Here is a 16,432-nt window from a genome sequence, read left to right as displayed (position 1 = left end):
ATTTGTTTCATTATCCTTCTCCGTACCTGAAATTAGAAGATCGGGTCTCCGGTGTTATTTAAAATAACTAACACTACCTTTATTTATAGTCGTATTCCTCATTGCTGGGGGTCATGACTCCTTTCCATTAATCACATAATGGCAAGAATTCTCTTGGGATAATAATGCGGTGGGTTTGGAGATCCTTTCGCATATTATTATAATTAGGATTAAGTAATTAATTTCTCCATAATTTCTTGTAAACCAGAAGCAACCTGTCATTTAGTACAAAATTGCGAGATTTCTCCTTTTTTAAATCAGTTAAAAATTAAAATAGAAAGTGCTTTAAATCTATTTTCAAGTTAAAAATATCAACGTCATAACGAATTAGAGTGGTTGAAATTAAAGAAAAAAGCCAAGCCTGATTCAGTTTCTGAGGTAAATAAATAATAAGCTTGCAAATCCATTTGCAGGGGTTTCAGCATTTTTTCGGGATTTTTTTCCGTTTCCATTACATCGGTGCGCGCCCAATTTGAAAATATTGAATAAGTAATATAATGCTTCCTGTTATATCTGGGCAGAGAGTAATTTTGGCTACAGAAGCGAACTTTTAATATATTTCTACCTAAATGAAAGAGATATATTTTTTCGTTTTGGTATAAAGCAGTTGACTAAAAATTTCAAATCGCACATTGAAAACAAATCGGACCCTTTAAAAAATCTCGATTTCTTAGTCTTAATATATAAAAAGAAAAGGTGACTGACTGACTGACTGATATATCAACGCACAGCTCAAACTACTGGATGGATCTGGCTAAACTTTGGCATGCAGATAGCTGTCATGACGTAGGCATCCGCTAAGAAAGGATTTTTGAAAATTCGACCCCTAAGGGGATGAAATAGGGGTTTGAAATTTGTGTAGTCCACGCGGACTTAGCCGCGGGCATAAGCTAGTATAACCATAAAGATTTTAAAACTACAAAGTTTTAATGACAGTGAATAGTACAGAAGTTACCGAGACAAAAATCGTTGGCTATACAAGGTGTTCCGGAACGCTAAATCACTTGGCGGCATGTTGAAAAGTTGGTACTAGCTGTAGCAGCAGATGCCTTCTACTAGAACCGATCTGGATCCGATTTAGTGTGGTCATTGTGGCATCAAAGCGGTAAACACATTATGACGATCTGCCTCGAGGTGAGTTTATCACAGCCACCGCCAGAATTACACTATGCACTAATTAGGTATGCCAGAGCACTATATTGCTCTGGCATACCTAAATAAAGCTTTAGCGTCCCGGTACAGTGTCACGTAGAAAATAGACGTAAGTAGGTGCCTATCTATAAAAATAACCTTCTTCCTACAGTTTATTCTGTGACATCGAAGCGGTAAGAGCTAAACACATTATGACGATCTGCCTCGAGGTGAGTTTATCACAGCCACCGCCAGAATTACACTATGCACTAATTAGGTATGCCAGAGCACTATATTGCTCTGGCATACCTAAATAAAGCTTCAGCGTCCCGGTACAGTGTCACGTAGAAAATAGACGTAAGTAGGTGCCTATCTATAAAAATAACCTTCTTCCTACAGTTTATTCTGTGACATCGAAGCGGTAAGAGCTAAACACATTATGACGATCTGCCTCGAGGTGAGTTTATCACAGCCACCGCCAGAATTACGCGGAACGTGTGGCGGGATACCTGGAAATATAACGCCATTAGAATAATGCAAATCGCTCACTTCACGTTACCGCTTCTTTGCGAACAATAGAAAGTTTCGGTTTTGTTTTCTATTTCAGGTTCAGATTATTTTTGAGCGTGGTCATATTTTTCTTTTGAGAAGTTTTTATTTTGATTTGATTTGGGATCAGAGAGATTAATAACAAGCAGGTACCCAACCTACTCTGTTTAATCAATAGGTATACCTATTTAATTAGGTTTAGGTTTATAAAAATCCCATGAGAACTCTTTGATTTTCCGGGATAAAAAGTAGCACTCTTCAGGTCTTTATCTATACCCATGCAAAGAATCACGCCAATCCGTTGCACCGTTGCGACGTGATTGAAGGACAAACCAACAAACTAGCAAACCAACAAACCAATAAATCAACAAACCAACAAACAAACACACTTTCGCATTGATAATAAGGGTATAAGTACTGATAAGGGTACTCGTGTACCTAATAAAATACGTCGCAAAACGCAAAGTCATCATTTCTTTCCTTCACATATCTACCTAACAGTTTGTCTAACTTAACCGTTATAATTCCCATAACAGTGTCAAAGTCCGCAATCATTATCCTTTCAAGAAACAGTAGTTTTTGAATGACAGCTGCTCATTCATTTATGCGAACGTTATTATTTGCGGTGTGCCTCACTAAAGGCCTGCTGAAGATGTATTTATGGTGTTACTTGCGCCTTTGTGTCAAAATGTTTGCCGTATTTGTTCAAGATTTGTTCACTCAGCGTGTGACTTTTGTAGAATCTGTGTACATTACCGAGGCATAGAATTAATCAATTATTTTTCTTAGTATTGATCAGTAATTCGGGTTTATAGGTAGGTACATATACTAACTACGGCCTAAAGCCGGCGTGTCTCACTGTATAATATTTACGCTGTGCTAATTAATACCGAAACTGTGGGAAAAATTAGATAAGATTATGAATAATTGCCTAAATCCCGTAAGGTATAAGAAATTTAATTATCACCATAAATTTTGAAACTAAGGAGGAAGCTAAGTGGAACATCGTGTTCCAAACAATTATGCAGCTGCCAGTGTTTATGTCCATTTTTTGTTCAAAACACTTCACAAATCGGAAACATCGTCACCTAATAATCAGTAAAAAACTACCACTGAAGTGGCCAAAAGACGTCAAAATTCGCACTCTCTACACGCGAACCGATCAATTCCTTCCGTGCCCATCTGTCTGTTTTTGTCGTCCCGTTTTCAGGCCCTTCATAGAAAAGCAATCGGGTAGTCGTAAACGTTAAGGGTCTAAAAGCACCCCCCGGGGGCTTCTAAAGGTACTACGTTCCTTCCTTCGCACTAGAAAAAGTACTGGTAGCCCTAATCCGGGACAGCCGCCGAGGGTGTTATAAGGACGGCAAAAAGCGTAATTTAAAGCTGACTTAAGGTTTCGAATTAAAATGAAGAGGATACTCGAGTGCCAATAAACATTTCGTTGCTTGTAAATTTTTAGTGAGTTCTTCGCGCCCGGAAGGTTTCGTGACCTGTGTTTAAAATGTAATGTCTGATAGTTCGCCCGGCCTTATCCATGATTTTACTAGGAATGTTTCTAATATACTTAGGTAGTATTTTTTGTAGCTTTGATCCTACTGCATTGAATGGGTATTAAATGAATTATTATGAAATATGGTCAAACTTTACTATTAGAACAACGCCTAACTCCGTCTTATCTCCGTACCAGGCTTAGGTTTCGTCTAGCATGGAGTACACCTGCCACCTTTCGGATAACTCTGCCAATTACCAACTCTTAGTATTAGACTCAATAGATCACCGCGCCCGAAGAATGATTTATTGGCGATCAATCACTTAAAAGTAGGTACATAGGTGAAATTGCTTAGTTTACAGCACCAACACAGTGTCGCTTGCATGTCGGTCTTTTATGGGATACTTTGGAGAGTGTGGTCAGGAACTTCACAAACCTTGTTCCTTCTTCACAATTCTACCACAGGACAGTGAGAGCTAGTGAATATCGGCAACCTTGTGATGTCAACAGCCAATCTACTCATACCAAACGTTTTCGCTCATTTTTTATACGAACTGCTAAGGTGTGGAATGCCCTCCCGGTCCTTGTTTTCTGCGACATATTATAGGTATAACCTAAATACATTAAAGGCAAGAGTGAATAGGCATTTTCTAAGCAAGTGCGCTCCAACTTTTTAAGCATGATTGTCCTCAAGCGCACTGCGCGAGGCTATCTCACCTTAGGACGTATCTACACGACTTATTATTGGAAGCAATTAGTAACAAGGCAGAAAGATGGGAGGTATTAACACGATTTCCCATTCTTCGCCAGATTGGCGGCTGTAACAGCGCCCTATCACAACCTCTGTCGGATGAGGCTGGGGCTCTGTTACCTACAGCTGTACAAGAAGGCCTTACAAAAGTAAGTAGCTAAGTAATTTAATAAATGTAGATGCCTTTCGGACTGACATGTTCTAAAAGTAAAAAACTGACGATTCAAAGTTTTACTTAAAAAGATTTCACAGTTTGTTATAAACGAGGGCATTGGAAACATCGTAGGCGATCAATTTCTAACGCGTAAAAGAATTTGCATACAGATTCTATTTCCTGAAGGCCTTAAGCAGAACAATGGGACTAGGCGCACAGGCATCTCAATCAGGTTACTATTGTGCTCGCAATACCTAACTAGACTATTGTCTTTTGGGATTTATGCAGTTGGATTAGAAAGCCGTACCTAATTAAAAACACCGTAAGATTTATTACTAGGTACCTACATATAGGTACATACTTACATTATCATTTATGGTCCTCTTCGTGGTTGGGGCAATGTTAAAACCATGAGGTACCTATACCGGTATAAGTCGATCAGTCAGTTTTTTCTTTTGGTTTTAAGGATTCCGTACTAGGTAGGTACCTACCTCAAAAAAATATTTAAAAAACCGACTTCCAAAACCACTACAAAGTAAAAAATAACTTTTGTTTCTACACGTGTATGTACTTAGGTATGTTGAACTCGGGCGAGCTTCACGCTTTGATTTCTAATTTCTTTCATGTACAGGTACCTAGTAGTGGTAGGCATATTTACCATACCTACCAGGTAAACCTATACCTACCTAGGTATACCTACCTACCTAAGGGCACAATTTGGCTTCTATGAATTTCATACAAATAAACCATCAAGTAGAGACTCCAGACGTACTAGTACCAGGACGAAGTTATTATCGATCATAGTTGCAAACAATATTTCAAACTCGAGTCTCTAGGCACTGAGGTGGGCGTGCCGCGCGGTGGGCGGGGCGTAGGCGGTCCCTCCGAGACCTCCCAGGGCACTCTCCGTAGAGGCCTCTACTTGTTGAAACCTGTATTAGCCATTTGTTAGGGACGTTGAATGGGATGGTGGAATCTTTTAAATGTATCCTACCTAAAGGTCACTTTTGTTTATAAGTACCTACCTAGGTAGGTACCTACTTGTGTATTTTTTTTTAATTAGGTAGGTACCTAGGTACTTATTCTATAGTGGAATACCTACCTAACTATAGGCCTCATAAGAAAGCTCAAAGTCACGCAGCAGGCGATGGAGAGAGCTATTCTTGGAGTTTCTCCACGTGATCAAATCAAAAATCAGGAGATCCGTAGGAGAACCATAGTGACATAGGGCATGGGCACATAGTTTGAAAAACTGATAGACGTCGCGGTTCCTAGGTCCTGGAATGGGGACCTCGCACCGGAAAGCGCAGCGTTGGAAGACTCTCTACTATGGTGGACGAACGACATCGAACGAGTCGCAGGAAGTCACTGGATGGCAGGGGCGCAAGACCGTAGGAAGTACCTGTAAAGAGACCTCTATTCAGCAGTGGATGTTCATTTTATCGGCTGATGATGATGATAATAACAGTGGCATGGTCAATGATTTGATTTTCTCGAAATAACGTCGGTCCTGGGTTGGATTGGCGAGCCGAGAGCACCTGAGAGAGCCGAGTTTACTAACCTTCAAACTTCAGCAGTTTCAGTCATTAGGACCTCAAAGAATTTATGTAGATATATCTACCCACCTATGTCTACATAGGTATACCTATCTACCTGCAGTACGCGGCAGAAATAAATGTACATCGGCCTTTAGAAGGAGATAGCAGATTTGTAGAGCATTGTCACTGTCGTTGAGACCGACAAAACGTCACATAGGTATGAGTGACAGGGACAACGCTCTACAAAGCCGAAATGTCATTCTAAAGGCCGATGTAGATCGCAGAGTCAGTGTAGATCAGAGCCGTAAGTAGTTGAATACATATTGTTGCTTTCGCTTGTGTCCGCCACCGTGGGTACGTTTTCCATACTAATATGCCCGTTTACCCTAACATTGAGTTTTTATACCTATCTACCTATCTGGCAAATCTAGCCCTATGTAGGTAGCTATTCCGTTAGAGGGACGCGGTGCCAAGAGAACGAACCGCTGGCTGCCACACTTTACAACGTCATAAACTTGTCAATGTTGCTAAGTATATTCCCAACAATCACCTACAACGCGTTCCGCGTTCAGTAAGAAAAATGAACCTACCTAAGATGGGCACGTAGCGTAGGTGCTACGATAAATATGTAACTACCTATATGTAGGTATGATGATTGTAGATCCATGCAGCTGGGTGGTCGGAACTCGTAATAATCATTGGAAATATTTTTTTAGGTAGTGGTAGGTAGGTTAATAAACATTGCAATCCAATCTAATCCATCAGCCTGTTCGCGCCTACTGCTAGGCCTTTCCAAGAGCGCGCCACCAAACATGGTCCTCCGCCTTCCTCATCCATTCGCTCCCCACCACCTTCTTCAGGTCATGTCCAGCGGCGGCGGTCTTACCGGTACGCAGTCTCCACTCCAGAACACAACTGCCCCATCAGCCGTCGGTTCTGTGACAGACATGACCTGCCCACTGCCACTTCAGCTTGCTAATCCTTTGAGCTTAGTCGGTCACTTTTGTTCTGCGAATTCTCAACATTCTTCTGTATACCCACATTTCAAAAGCTTCTAACTTTTTTTCACAAAGAAAGTGTCCAGGTTTCCACACCATACAAAAGAACGGAGAAAACGTAACAACGTGATACTCTTATGCGTAGTGGCAAGCTGAGCTTACGACCGCAAATTATCTTTTCCATTTTACGAAAGGCTGCTCGGCCTTGTTCAATTCTGCATAGGCCTACTGTACCTAACAATAAAACGTATCTAAGTAAACTATGGTCACAGCTACGCTACAGTACTAGAGGGCACGGTGCCTACTGTTATGCTACGCGGTAGAATTTGTTGTAGGCCGTACGTAGCCCACAGCGTAGCTTTCCTAGACGAAATTGAACAACGCTTTTATCATTTTTTATTTCATGTTACTGGAAAATGAATGAATAGGTAGATACTTGTATAAGCACCTAGGTATGTGTGGATATCTACTGTATGTAATTAAGTATCATTGTTGTTCTATCTCTGTATCTAATACTCATCGCCCATTAGGTACGGCCGAGCCGTACTGCTATATAGGTAGGTCCGGGGTAAAGCTCTGAATTAAAATTAGAATTTGCTAAAAAAAAATGCTTTGTTTTGTTGTTGTTTGCTTAATTTTTTCATTTCGTTATACTTAATCACAAATTATTCACAATATTTTGATAGGACCTACCGACTACCGTGACCAAAGATATAGGGTGTAGCAAAAACAGGCTACAGTTAGTAACCTCTACCTATTCGAATAGGTATTTGGAAAGGGGACGTTATTTACTTATAATTAATTTTAGAATTTAGGTTGTTTACTATTTTTTTAGGGTTCCGTACCTCAAAAGGTAGAACGGAATGCTTATACTTAGGATCACTTTTTTGTCTGTCTGTCTGTCGGTCAAGAAACCTACAGGGTACGTACCTACCTACTTCCCGTTGACCTAGAATCATAAAATTTGGCAGGAAGGTGGGTCTTATAGCTGGCTTTAGGGGAAAAATCTGAAAACCGTGAATTTGTGGTCACATCGCACAAAAAAATTTAAATTGTGGTCATAAACTATAATAATTAGTATTTTCAATTTTCGAAGTAAGATAATCATAAAAGATATCAAGTGGGGTATCATATGAAAGGGCTTTAAGTACCTGTGCATTTTAAAACAGATTTTTGTTTATTTTTATGCATCATACCTAGTTTATGAATTATCGTGCAAAATGTCGGAATGTGTGTTTAGTACGGAACCCTCGTAGCGCGAGCCTGACTCGCACTTGGCCGGTTTTTTTCATATGCAATCTACCTATAGGTAATATAGGTAGGTATTTAGTAGGACTGCCTATACTTATACGTATTCAAATTCACACGCCTGAAATGTGAAGTTATTAATCCGCATAGTAAGTCCCATAACCCGCAGACAAAGTTCACATCTATACGTAATAATTAATGTGGCGACAAAACCTCATCTCGCAAGTAGTTAAAGTCAATTCCCACTGAAATTTCATCATCGTCAATCTAACTTGGTTTAATAAGTAATCCATGCGCCGTGGGCCGTCCCAAGGCAGGGCCTGGTCCAGAGAGATGCTGTGCGTCTCATCTCCCGCCGTCCTTCACTCGCGCGGGTCGTTTAGCGGTCTCTACGGGAAACTGCGGGCGACCCTTCATTATCATACATTCCAATTCTCTACACTCGCGTGTAGAACCTACTTTTATCTTTAAAAAATGTGTTAGCCATTCATAAATCGGATGGGAATGGAATTCAGTTTTTAGAATTCGGAAAATTGTTATAGGAATGTGTGTTAGTGGCGCCATCTGCGTCAGTCGCGTCGTCCCGCTCGTGAGGCGAGGGCGTGTCCCCAGGGCGCCTCCCACAGTCCGCGGGGACGGACGGGGGCGCCGCGGCGCGAGCACTCGGCGGCGCGCTCCCGCGACGCTTGTTAGTGCTCCGCAAATCCACAGCGGGATCGCCCGCACTACCGGGACTCCATCCCAGTACGATAAAACAGAGCCGCCTATCGGACACTTACACAAACTCGTTTCCACAACAAAACTCGTATATATCTATTCAACTTCTGTAATCTGATATAGATTATTTTACTTTTTTTTTCGGAACACCCTCTAGTTTTACAATTTTTTGTAAAATCCATTTAATGTTATTTTTAATTCTTTAAATTTATAAATTCTTTTTTTTGTGTGTTTTTTTATGTTAAGTTTCGTTAACTTAATTATATGCATCGGACTTTTTTGTGTTAAAATAAAAAAAATAGAACACTTCGAACTGTCGTATGGTGCGGGATTATGATGAAACGAATTTAGATTCTCGAAAAAATACCGTGGTAATTTTTCGTTCGGTTTATATTCTAAAACTCTAAATCTAAAACAATTTCCGAATTAAGATTACAAAACAGTGCGGGAATATGAAGTTAACAAATCGAATTTAGAATCGGAATAAGATTCAAACGTTCGTGATTTTCCGCGGGTGTCCGTGCGCGCTCGGGCGCTCTCGGGCGTCCGACGTGAGTCGCGATTCGGTCGGACGAGCTGAACGCGGCGGCGGGCGGGTATACGGGCTCGCCGTGGCCGCCGCTCGAGCTCGACCCAGTGGGATGGGGACGCAAGCTGTACCCGTCTGGAGCGCCGAGGTCGTCAGGTATGTGGCCATAACTTGCAACCCTGACCAGGACCCTGAGTCTAACTTTTCAAGTTAGCTGTAACGTAAGTCTATGCTGAAATGTATCTCCATACATTTCAGCAGAGACGTCAAATCGCGATTTTTTCCCGCATTGACTAGGTATGCTTGAGCATTCCCCATCCCTTCCCCATTCCCATCCCTTTCTCGTCCATACTTACCGTTATCTTGAAAAAATGCATTAAGTAGAGCCTCTGAAAATTTTTACAAGTTAGAAATAGAAATCTTAAATGCACTGTAAATTCCGTATAAAAATAATATATTCGTTCCCTGAAAATAGTAGTGTACTCACTCACTTTAACAATGATATGGTAGTGTAAAAAAGTTTAAAATTGCTCTGTTCTTTTCATTAGGTATCAAAATTAGGAGTTTTGAATAATTTTATCTAGATACCTATTCTAAAAGTATATTGGCAGTACACCTCACGAATATACCTACATAAAAGATGTTTTTTGAGAGCGGGCATTGAGATGAAAATTCAAACTTAGAGATAGAGGAAAAAAACCATGTTGTCGATTTTACAGAAATAAAAACCGTATTCTTTAAAAGATCTTATACACAGGCCAGGAATCAATTGCGTAACCTACTTTTAGTAAAAATCTTTAGTTTTGGCAGTAATAATAAGTAAATTTGGCAGTAAGATGCTAAGATTTCAATAATCTTAGCATCTTACTGCCAAATTTAAATATCTTTCGAGTGACAGTAAGATAAAATTCAATTTCAACAAGAAGCGTGAGCAACTTTTTGTTTTAGTGCAGAATTTTTTTTTTAAATTCTAAAACGAAACAGAAATGAACTCAGCAATCGCAAAATTTTCCCATATTTTTAAGTTTTTGATAGGTCAAATTAAAAAAAAACTATAGTGAGACTAATTATTGTGAAAAAAGCGTGAGCAGCATATTATAAAATTATTTCGCATCATGTCTGGGATTTCGTTGGACCCCGCTTGCTTATGGCTGGATGGCGCAAAGGCAAAAGGAAAATTACCTCAAAAGATTTTCTAAATTCTTCAAAAAATATCATAGAAATCATAACCGAGATTATTCAATTATGCGACTTTAAAATAGTTAATCGAGATTTTCCATTTTTAAACATTTATTTCTTACAACAAAATCACTACCTTCTTTCTTTGAGAAAAAGTGTGAGTACGATTTCTGATCTGTACAGTTAGTACAAGATTGAACAATGCATTTATCGTTTATCGTTTCGTTTACTCCTCACGGTCAATGTTTACGTATTGTCCGGCAGTATGAGTTGGCCATAACAGTCAGTATTGGACTCATCGAGTAAAAGAAATAGTAAACGTGATGGTCCAACTCTCGCCACAATTTGTCTCTCTTACACGTTCGCAAAAAAAGGGGGACAGATATACGCTGCCATTTTGTTGAGTTTGGCATTTATTATTTCGTTTATTGACGTTTTTGACAGATTGACAATGACAGATTGACAGCGTGACAATGACAAACAAGTGACAGTCCACCACTTAGTCTATGGTGTGTGTGTCTATGGTAATTTGTCTAAGATCACTAAAAACCTCAAGAAACTTGTGTCCAGAGCCAAATTTTCATCAGATTAAAAAAAAAGTTACAGCTTTCTAGTCTGTTACTCTGTCATTGTCAGTAAAAAAATAAATCAAAACAAACCAACGAAACCAACATAACCTTTTATCATAACTGAAACTGAGAGTTGAGACTGAAACAAACGGAACAATCGCTTTAGTTTTAACTAGAAAACTGAAGTTTTACTGATTATTAGGTATATATTATTGTACGTAATACAACTTTGTAGAAACAACTTCGACAAGGAAGCTGACAGAAAAATAAGCTGGGCTGGGCAGCATTTGGAAAATTGCGTCAAGTCTTCAATTCGTCGATACCCCAAAGCCTAAAGACGAAAGTCTTTAATGAATGTGTCCTACCTGTGATGACGTATGGTGCTGAAACGTGGACACTGACAGTTGGCCTTGTCCACAAGTTCAAAGTCGCTTAGCGGGCTATGTTGGGTAACTCTGAGGGACAAAATCCGTAACAACGAAATCCGTTGGATGACCAGAGTGACTGACATAGCCCAACGAATTAGAAATCTGTACTGGCAGTGGGCAGGCCACGTCTGCCGCAGAACCGATGGGGCAGACGTGTTCTGAAGTGGAGACCGCGTATCAGCAAGCGCAGTGTGGGACGACCTCCAACCCGCTGGACTGACGACCTTAAGTAAGTTTACTCTCTCTCTTCGGATCACGCTCACATAATGTACTAATTACTAGGTAATACAAATCTCTTGATCTGAATTTGGACACATAGACAAGTGGCCAGGTTTGAAGAGTATAGTTAAATGATAACATAACTTCATATGTACCTACCTACTTAAATAATTACTGTCTACTAGGTACCTAGCATTAAATGAGTTCAAAAAGGGCTGAGCCATCATTAATAATTATATTTGTTAGAACAGTTTTGACTACTGACCGCTTGATAAATGACAACACATTTTAGACATAATCTTGTGGTACACTGAAGTTAAAGTTGCAATAAAACATCTAGGTAATCTATTACAGAAAGGCAACTCTTTAATAATCAATTCAGTTTTCTTTGTTTAAGACATGTAATTAAGTTCGGGACCTTGAGTTTGAGCTGTATTTTAGTGTATGTATAAAGGTTATCTGTCTATCTATCTGCTGGCTTTTTACAGCTCATCCGTTCAACCAATTTTGACAAAAGGTACAAAGATCTTTCATCCTGGGGATGGATATAGCCTATTTTTAAATAAACTAGGCTCTGAAAATCGAACAGTTCCCACAAGATAAATGAAGTTGCGAGTATAAATTATTTAGTGTGGAGCTTTGTTACATGCTGGAGAAGGAGATAGGCTACTTTTACCCTTTAAATCAGCGCGGATAAAGTCACGGGCATCATGTACTTATTAATTAATATTATAAATAAAACTTAGACCTCATTAAGATAGATAGTAAAATAAGAAGAATAGTTCTTGTCTAATTAGCAATTTAAAAAATTAAAGATCAATAATTTCTATTTTTTCAGTGATAACTGTGGACCAGTTAGTTACGTTATGTTAACAGCCTGTGAATGACCACACCACCTGCCTAATCCACTTTGTTAGAAGAATGCAAGTTGATTTTGCTGCATCAAGACTACACTCTACAGAATCCTCATAAGTCATCTAAGTGCAGTAACACTGCGCAACAAACTACAGTTTTATAACAATATAAAAATTTAATAGTAAATAAAATGTTTTTTGTCTCTGCTTTTCTATTATGAACATAGTGTTTTTATAGCTAGTCATGCCATAAGATTCTTTTATAGGCATTTTAATTCATACCTACATACAACGGGCTAGCTTTTGAGACTTGCCGCCTTGATGGAGAAAAGAAGAGGAGATAGGGACGTTCCGGAGTCTCTGGATTCATCCATACAAAACGTGAGTGAGTCTCTGGCTGAAGGAGTGAAGGGGTTGACTTACCCCGCCGCCCCCTACCGAGGCTGTTTTAAGTCAATGACAATTTTATCAAAATTAAAAATCATTTAAAAAAGTATACATCCCCGGCGGAAAATCACTCCTTCCAAGGGAATGATTTCCCTCCCCTCCCTTTTACCTCAGCTACCCCCATCAAGGCTGCACGTTTCAAAATGTTCATACAAATAAACAAAATTGAAAATTGCCTGTTACGTTCTCAATAAGCTCATAATTAAAAAAATTGTGAGCTAATCTTTGAAGTGTTGAACCGATTTTGATGAGACTTGGTGCACAAACAGTTGGGGACAGTGTGGCTAATTCTGTTAGACGAGGTCTAAATGTATTGCTATCCTTTTCTGCAGTGCAGGGAGCTTATGAAAGGAACAGCAATACACATAAACCTGTCATTTTAATTTAGTTTTGATCATAGATTCCCGGAAATATCCAGGCAGGCAAATTCCAGAATACTTTTTAACTATTATTAGTATCATCTGAAAACTTACTTTTTTTAGGATGAAATAAAACAAATTAAATTCTTTTGTTTAAATTTAAATTAGATACTATAAGTAGGTAGGTATGCGTATAAGTATTTTACATCAGCTGTAAAATTCATAAGGTGTATTTAAGTAGGTACATCATAAACAGTTCAAATTATATAGGTATTCTACAAGTCTGATGACCCCCAGGTTAGTTGCAGTCTTGACTCTTGAATTAAGTTAGGTTCTAGTGGCCCTAGCTTAGGTAGCTGGAAGATAGGCAACATAATCTGGTAAGTATAGGTTAGGTACCATAGATGATCTGCAACCTGAAAATAATAATTTATTTTAGAAAAATACTTAATATAATAAGCTAGCTAAATTTGGTAGGTAGGTCCATTTCATACAAAATTTTACTAACTTATACCCTTCTATACTAGATTGTGCCCGCGATTTTGTCCGCGAGGACTACACAAATTTCAATTAGATAGATCAGTCAGTCAGCTTTTCCTTTTTTATATATAGATAAATTAAGTACCTACTTTCTTGTTTGTGAATGGATGCAAGTAATGGTAGGTAGTAGGTAGGTATTTTCTGTTATTGTATGTATGTTTGTTAATATACCTGGTAGGTAGGTACCTACCTAGGTTTCTATTCTGGTGAAAAAATGGGTTGATTTTATCAGATGTAGGTACCAACTTATATGTATAATTGAATCATAAATTAATGTAAGTAGGCACCTACTTAGTAGGAAATTTGAGCCACACGTTTGATGTACCTACCCATAAGGCTTAGAATAATATTATGTAGGTATTAGGTACCTAGGTATAGGTAGGTAATAAATTGTGCATATCTTACCTTTGCCTCAATGATCAAGGTGTGACATACTCTTTGTGATCGATCTTACAACGCTACAAGTAAATGCATTCTGCGAGCTATATGTATGGATGGCTATCGCTGCACAAAATGATTCATCCGAGATGCACTATTATCATTATCTATCATTTTAGCCTGTGGATGTCTGTCTTCTACATCCAATCATCGCTGCACAAAATGATTCATCCGAGATGCACTATTATCATTATCTATCATTTTAGCCTGTGGATGTCTGTCTTCTACATCCAGTCATCGCTGCACAAAATGATTCATCCGAGATGCACTATTATCATTATCTATCATTTTAGCCTGTGGATGTCTGTCTTCTACATCCAGTCATCGCTGCACAAAATGATTCATCCGAGATGCACTATTATCATTATCTATCATTTTAGCCTGTGGATGTCTGTCTTCTACATCCAGTCATCGCTGCACAAAATGATTCATCCGAGATGCACTATTATCATTATCTATCATTTTAGCCTGTGGATGTCTGTCTTCTACATCCAGTCTTGAGGCATCCTCATTCAGCCACTTCACGTTAGGTACCTACTCTATAATATGAACGGTCCATCGGTCGGTGCCCCACTAGGTACTTGTAGGTATGCTGTGGTACCAAATCTCAACTCAGTAGGAACGCAGGCATGGATTGTTCACTGCCACTTCAACTTGCTGGGTGGTTTCGACTATGTGAGAACCTGTTTCTTTGACGGATGCTCAACCAAGTACGACAGGCATGGATTGTTCACTGCCATTTCAACTTGCTGGGGGGTTTCGACTATGTGAGAACCTGTTTCTTTGACGGATGCTCAACCCAGTACGACAGGCATGGATTGTTCACTGCCACTTCAACTTGTTGGGGGGTTTCGACTATTTGAGAACCTGTTTCTTTGACGGATGCTCAACCCAGTACGACAGGCATGGATTGTTCACTGCCACTTCAACTTGTTGGGGGGTTTCGACTATGTGAGAACCTGTTTCTTTGACGGATGCTCAACCCAGTACGACAGGCATGGATTGTTCACTGCCACTTCAACTTGCTGGGGGGTTTCGACTATGTGAGAACCTGTTTCTTTGACGGATGCTCAACCCAGTACGACAGGCAAGGATTGTTCACTGCCACTTCAACTTACGGGGGGTTTGGGCTATGTGAGAACCTGTTTCTTTGACGGATGCTCAACCCAGTACGACATGCATGGATTGTTCACTGTCACTTCAACTTGCTGGAGGGTTTGGGCTATGTGAGAACCTGTTTCTTTGACCGATACACTGCGCACATCACAAATTACGCCGCTGAACCAAATTTAAGTTACACAATCACGACGGTTAGCTTTGACTACCTTCCCAAACATTCTCCTTGCCTCCGTGGGCAAATTAAGGCACTTCACTTATTAAATTTCATCATTTTGTTTAATTATCAATAAGCTTTCACGCTTCTCTCACCGAGTATTTTTTGGTGAGTTACAATTCGACTATCGACTCGTATCCATAAGCGAAAATGACGTCATTTACTAGTTTTAGGACGTCAAACTTAGGACTCGTACTGCCAAATTACTCGATATTGGTATTGGTGTAGGTAAACGCAAACCATTCTCGATGGTGACGTAGTTATGTGGTAATTGGTATCGTAAAGTTGAAAGCTATACTCGCAAACACTCGATCATCTTTAGTTCGCAATATTTCCGCTGTGTCGCTGCCTGTAGATGTATGGAAACAGTCGATTTCGACTTTGGTATTTTTAAAACTATGAAATCTTATACTAACTGTACTGTGTATAAAATTATTTTAAACCTTCGAATGTAGTTTTAATTTTCTTTAAATCGACGACATTGTTTCTTAGTCAGAAATATTTGTATATTCTATTTATTTGTTCTATCTTCTTCGTTATCACCAAGCACGAATTTTAAACGCCTTTAAATATGAATGTAACATAATGTATAATATCATTGCTCTACCTCTAAAATAGATTACATTTTCACTTCACTAACTGCTTTCAGAAAAACACTCTGTATAATAGGTATATATTTTTTTGATTTCACGATTATAACATTTTGGAAAATAAGACTATGTAGGTATATAATTAAGTACTACGCTACTATTATTATGTAAGTAAGATACATCCAATTGAATAGTCTATTCAAACACTTTAAAGACTGAGGAATTCAGTAGCTATACATCGTAATTCAATGTTCGTAGATAGGTATTTTGAATTGAAAGATACATCTAGATTCTAGAGCTTTGAAAGCTCGCATTCCGCGGTTGCCATTTTAA

General features: G+C 39.1%; 1 protein-coding gene across 9 annotated transcripts in view; it reads left to right on the top strand.

Annotated features, from left to right (window-relative positions):
- The first annotated feature begins 8,563 nt into the window (after window positions 1-8,563).
- kn (EBF transcription factor knot) overlaps window positions 8,564-16,432 on the top strand; it is an 81,639-nt gene continuing 73,770 nt past the window's right edge. For 5 of the 9 annotated variants that reach the window (XM_069501826.1, XM_069501825.1, XM_069501829.1 and 2 more), the window contains exon 1: window positions 8,565-9,299. The gene's annotated coding sequence lies outside the window, so the exon portion shown is untranslated. Of the gene's footprint in view, window positions 9,300-16,432 lie in introns of all 9 variants that reach the window. The other 4 variants (XM_069501828.1, XM_069501827.1, XM_069501830.1 and 1 more) reach the window with 2 other exon arrangements.

The sequence above is a fragment of the Maniola hyperantus genome, chromosome 11, assembly GCF_902806685.2.
Source record: "Maniola hyperantus chromosome 11, iAphHyp1.2, whole genome shotgun sequence".
Taxonomy (NCBI): Eukaryota; Metazoa; Arthropoda; class Insecta; order Lepidoptera; family Nymphalidae; genus Maniola; species Maniola hyperantus.
The sequence above is the reverse complement of the archived record's forward strand: the minus strand, read 5'-3'. Positions and strand labels throughout refer to the sequence as shown.